We start from the raw sequence: 6,413 nt of genomic DNA on the forward strand, positions 1-6,413 counted from the left end.
GAACACTAAAAGTTTATTGTCTATGTATAATCAGTTTTCTAGTTTTATTTTTATGAACCAGGAGTTATTGTTGGAGAAAGTATCAAGAATAAGTGGGAAAAACTTGAAAGGAGACGAGCATTACAAAAGCTTAGAAAAATAAACCATAAATTGCTTGGATGAGGAAGAGAAAGATTACAGCTGGAAGCTTACAATCGCGTCTGTGTGACTTCCTCTGGGAATATCTACAGGTACACAGCTTACCCAGAGGCTTGTGCTTTTTTGTTTTGGCTTCTCATATGTTTTTAGTACTATTGTTTTGTGACAGTTAGTTCCATGGCTAACTCTATATTGAATAAAGGGATTTAATATCTTACCTTTCACTGAAGGATATGCATTTTTTTTTTCATTCTCTTGTGTTGTTCACATACAAAGCACTGTCAGCACTGATTTTCTTACTTTGAATTTAGTCCTCCAGCTTTTCTACCACCCCTTGAGGACTCCTGTGTTGTATTTCATTACTGTGTTAAATAACATTGAACCACCTACACTCCTGGCCCCATCCCTACTTGATTGCATCCCTACCAGACCCTGAGACAGGTCTGATAATCATACTTTGAGTAAAGTATCTTGCTTTTGATTGTTTCCAGAGGAGTCAAGAGTGAAGAGAGACAAGTTAAAGGTGGCAGAATCTGGTCTCGAATGGTAGCCTCCAGGGCAGGAGGACCTTTCAAGTTCTGAGACATGCTGTGCACAGTGGAGTTGTTCAAGTAACAGGATTTAGTCCCTAGTAAACCAACTGTTATGTATGTATAATATATATAATATATATAATATTTTTATACATTTTCCAACATTCTAATGGTGAAGACATTCAGACTCACCATCCAAAATCACCAGAGTAAGAACTTTTGTGTGGGTTATTGAACTTTTGCTTTTTTTAATAGAGAACATTGATGTGAATATATGAACTTTTTGAAACTGACTTCAGATGTACTGCCTCTATTTTGCCACCTTAACCAAATTTTAACTAAGAGATAAGAATGAGTGTGTTTTGTRTAGTGTTTTGAATTGGTAACATAATGAGAAGCCTACGTCTGCAAATTATTTGCCTATTGGAAAACTGATCTTACAAGGGGARGGCTAGCCTATAAGAGGCCTTTACCTTATCTGACCGTACTTTACCTCATTTGACCACTTGACACATGTTCTCAGTAAGATTGCCCAGCTGTTTCACAGCTTTGGGTATAGGCCATTTCCCAGACTTTTTTAGCCTTCTAATAATCTTGGAACAGGAAAGGGTAATTTGACTCTTATTACCCTTTTGCAAACAGCCTTTCTGCTGGGGTTTTTGCAGTAATTCTGTTGTGGAAACATTGCACTTTTGATCTCCTGCTAGCACCTTACTTGATTTAGGAAGGATGATACTGGGTTGTATCATTGACTAGGACATATCTTCAACTGCGTACAGCATAATCTGATGTCAGAGTGGTAAAGGGATCTCTTACAAAAATTTTTGTCCAAATACTTTATGGCATCTTGCATAAATTGCCTCTCATCAGCATCTTGAATAGCATTCCTGTTGTACACTACTTTGTACGTTTTGAATAATTAAATGTTACTATTTTTTGTTGTAATGGGAATATACGAGAAGGAATCTTAGACTGTTTTCCCCAGAATCCTACAAACCTCATAACACGTAGGCACAATTGAGTTAGAGCATAATAGAAATGCTTACCTACTTATTTTTATGGTTTTTGTGTGTGTTTTATGCTTGTTTATTATTTTGTTGTGCATCTATAGAAAATTAAAAATCAGTCAAGAATTATTAATTCTTTTTAAGAGCTTGCGGCCATAGATGCCGTATGGATCTACCTACGGTAAGTGAGCAAAAGCCACAACAGTCGTTTTACAATTTAATTGGAAAAAAATCTATGAACATATTCAGCTTGTTCCACTTGGATACTTAACTTGTGGTAATAAGTTATTTCCTTTAAGTAAGTAAAGAATGCAAATTTCTAGGAGAAAATAGAAATCATATTCAGGCTGTCTTATATCAGCAAAACGAAATTCATTGCAATAGATCATACTAACTCGTGATAGTGACGGAATTTTAATGTTGTTTATTTTTTCTGTGATTTTAATACAAGCATTTGTGTTTTTCCATTTTTTTTTCACATTTTCTGTCATTACACAGCTCAGTTAAAAGCTTTGGTTTGGCTGTCCCTTTATTCCTTAACGCCACAAATTCTTGTTTGGAAGTTGCATTTTGTGGACTCGTTGACATAAAACATATCTCCCAGAGTAGCTGGGAATGTCCTTGTTTCCCCCTCCCCCCAAGATAAATGTCTGCAGTAGTAGAAAGTTTGAAAATTAATTTTTGCCTGATGGTAAATCTTATCCTCTGTGATTCATCCTCTATGATTTAAAAAGCCATAAAGATGAAAATAGGTTTCGGTAGCAAAAGCAAAATATTCTTTATTTTAATCTCAAATAGTTTAATATAATTAATATAAATGTATGGCTTTTAAATAATTAAAAACTTGAGCCTGTAACATTTCTGTTACATCAGGAATTTATAGTTTCTTTCTGATCCAAAATGCACAGATAGTCTTTCCACAGGCATCAATATTATTTATAATAGGCCAGTACAGATCTTATATTTTGCTTAGTAATAGATTCAATGAGTTTTCATTTAATGGTTAAATTAAATGATTTGACTTCAGAGAAATGACTAGGTTCCTGTGTACTGAAGTGAAGTTCTGGAAGAAATTTCTTTGTGGTTTGTTTGTTTTTTCATTTAAGCTGTATAGATTTGCACACATGATGCTCTGCAGCTTTTAAAAGTGTGGTACTTATTTACAGTAGCTGCAAGTTCATGGAGAAGTGTTCAGTCACCCTGCATGACACTGTAGACTGTAGTTTTATTACTATTGCAGCATCTTATAACTAAAATTTAGAATAGAATTGTGAGAGGAAATTATTTTTCTTTTGTTTTTCCCCTCTATTTCTTTTTATAGGCCATGGTAATATTTCAGAGTATTTTGTACTGTGTCACAAATAACTCCAATATTGAGGTAAGGTTATAACACCAACTGTGATTACAAAAATATTATCAGTATACAGAGATGCACAGTACATTCAAAACTGACCCTTGAGTACATTTTCACCCGAGACAGGAGAGGTAGACACAACAAATGAGTTCAGTGGTTACAGCAGTGGAGAATGCACCTTTGTGTATCTGCTCGGACACAGGCTTTCTACGACCCAGATTTTTGCTGAGTCTCCCTCTTCCAGCAGGGATAGTACTCCTTCGCCTTTTTTTTTTTTTCCTGTGTAAAGTCTTTTGAGGCCATCCTTGTAATCTGTAGTCTGCTTAAGGAGGCCATGTCGGATGCTTAAATAAACAGGGAGATAGGAAAGTCATATAAAAGATGATGAAACTAGCTGAATAAACAGATGCTGCATGTGAATTTTTCTGTGCACAGTATCTGCACATTAAGTGACTTTGCAGTTGCTAAAAGTATTGTTTGACTAACAGACTTAAATATTCAYGTACACCTACAACTGTCTCTTCTATTTACCAATCAACCTCAAATCTAAAGAACTATAAGAGCAAGAAAAATGTTAAGTTCATAGATACTACAAGAAGCTTGTCTATTTGGCTCCCAGGATAAGCTGTGTTAGAATCTTGGAATTATTTAGGTTGGAAGGGACCTCTGAAGGTCATGGAGTCCAACCTCCTGCTCAAAGTAGGTCTACTTAGATCAGGTTGCTCAGGTCCATGTCTAGTCAAGTTTTGAACACCTTCAGGGATGGAGATCCCCTATCATCTCTGGGCAATCCCTGCCAGTATTTACTCATTCACATGATCTTTTTCCTTTCTGTTATCTATATGAAATTTTCTATGTTGCAGTCTGTGTCCATTACCTCTTGTCCTATTGCTATGTACCCTTGCAAAGAGTTTACGTGCTACATCTATAACATCTTACATATGTTTTGACGGATAACATCAAATTATTCAAATAAGAGGAACAGAAAGAGGAACATTTAACTATGTAAGTAAGATGGGAGTTTCCATTCAGAACTGCTGTCCATTTGACTGTGAACAGGCCGTGGCTACTGTCTCAGATGGTCATGAAACAACAGTAACCTTAAAATCAGGACATGCTGTTGTAACATACGTGACCAAGCAGCTGTTATCTTTGAGGCAGCACAAAACAGCTGAAAGGCAACTTACCATGACTTTATAAAGTAGACCTGTAATGGCTTGGGAAGGGGAGGGGGGGGAGTGACATGGCCTAAAAGTAAAATAATAATACCTTTAAAAAGGCCTTTTGTCCATAGATTCTTCAGTCATTTTATAAAACAAGAAACTCAAAGTGCAGAAGAGTGCGGTGATTTGTCCAAACTTTCCCTGGAAGTCACTGGCAGAATTAGTGGCAGGTTCCTAACCTCTGGAGCGAGGCTACGCTGCCTCCTCTGCCGTGCTCCTTGTGTGCAGCCCTCCCACGGCAGAGGCCATTTCAAAGGGAAAGGGCCTGGACTCCCTAGAATGAGAAAACAAAACAAAAAAAAAAAAAAAAACCCACATAGTAAATTATGCTGTAAGTCTCCCAGTATTTAGAAGCAGTAAATGGTTATTTAGAGCACTTTTTGTTACCTCTCTTCCTTCTTATCCACACTTGTTGATTTTCAGAATTGGTTGTAACTTCAAGAGCAATGAAATATGTGAAAATTTACAAGAGTTATCTCGGCATATTCAGGCTAAGGCATAAGTTGTAGGAGGCAAATAGCACAGAGTCACATTGGCTGGATATGCTTTCTTTTCAAATTTTCTGTATTTTATTTATATATTTTATTTAATCAAAATGAGTTAATTTGATGCAGCACCTTGGTGTCAGAGAGATTAATGTTCTGATAGATAGGATTGTATTTGAGCCTGCACAATACTAACAGTTTATCTMTATTTGAAAATAGTGTTTTATAGCTTCCCATCTACTTTTTAGACAGTGATACCTAGAGGCCATAACAATGTTCTTATACAGATATATTAGGATTMAAAAATGACCCACTTACTTTTGCAGACATTTGTGAAAAGTTATTAAGTTCAGTTTCAAGTAATTCAAACATTGTATGACTGACTATGAAGACCATTGATCCAAAGGTTCTCGTTCCCCAAACTCTGTCACCCTGTTTTTTTTTAAACATCTCAGGTCTTCAGTAACTTTAAAAATGTTTTGGTAGTATTTTTAAGAGACTACGGTTTTCTCTCCATGTGTGGTTTCCTCCTCTCTCATTCTCTTTCAAGTGGTTGCTTGTTTCTTGTTTGATGTGTACTGAAAGTGTGAAAATACGATACTCTTTAAGAGTCTGGAGAGGGATGGGAAATTTTCAGAATCCACTTGTGTTTTCTGCTAAGCTTAAGTTTTTGAAGAAAACTTATTTTTTTTTTTTTTTTTTTTTAAGAATTGTTCATGCTACCAGAAAGATAAAGAAAGGCTCTACACAGCTGATTTCAAACATTCACCTGAAAAAAAAATGCTAAAAATAGAGTTATTATGCACCACTGCAGTTTCTGCTGTTGACTTCAGAAGCTGATATTCATAAAATAGAATTTATGAATGAGTATCAGATACGTGATTGAGGGCTGAATGAGGAATAACCAGTCAATACATGGATGGAAAACTGGTAAAACACCATGTGCAGAGGATGATTGATAGTTCGTAATCAAAGTAGAGGAATATTTGAGGTAGACTGCAAAGGGATGTGTCTTAGAATCATAGAATCAGGAAGGTTGGAAGGGACCTCTGGAAGTCATCTAGTCCAACCCCCAAACAAGTGGCCCMTACGGGGACCAAACCCACAGCCTTGGCATTACTAGCACCATGCTCTAGCCAACCTAGATAAATGTATTAGTATACRACCCAGATGGGACTCGAACCCACAATCCCCAGCTCCGGAGGCTGATGCCTTATCCATTAGGCCACTGGGTCAGTATATTAAATGATGCTATTAATGGCAAGCTTACATAATGAAGGTAACTAAATTTTTAGGCTGACTCCCAAATCAGAAAGGACTGCAAATATGTTGTGTATCTGAAACCGATTCAAAATAGTCTTGAATATTTATCCAGAAGTGGGAGGAAAGGATGCAAATTGGTAAGGACTATTGCAARTACTGCACCTTAAGCCAAAATCAATCACTTCAGAAATGCAGGATGAGAGCAAGTGGATAAACAGCAATTCTGTAGAAAAAAAGATTTGAGGTTATTCTGGACTGCAAGGTCAATTGTTGAATCAACAATCTTTTGCTATGGACAAAAGGGTGTATAAACAGGAAAATAGCCTGCAAAACATGCTTTCTTGAGCACTGTTTAAGTCTACTAGGGAAAATGTATGCAATTTTTGCACACTATAGTTCAGAAACAAAGT

The 6,413-nt window shown here is 36.4% G+C and overlaps 1 non-coding gene across 1 annotated transcript; it reads right to left on the minus strand.

Moving 5' to 3' along the window:
* Positions 1-5,902: 5,902 nt before the first annotated feature.
* On the minus strand, positions 5,903-5,975 carry TRNAR-CCG (transfer RNA arginine (anticodon CCG)). The gene has a single exon. It is a non-coding gene; the product is annotated as a tRNA-Arg (tRNA).
* Positions 5,976-6,413: the final 438 nt, after the last annotated feature.

Source organism: Rhea americana, unplaced genomic scaffold (genome assembly GCF_003343005.1).
Source record: "Rhea americana isolate MKP2758 unplaced genomic scaffold, rheAme1 scaffold_189, whole genome shotgun sequence".
NCBI classification, from domain to species: domain Eukaryota; kingdom Metazoa; phylum Chordata; class Aves; order Rheiformes; family Rheidae; genus Rhea; species Rhea americana.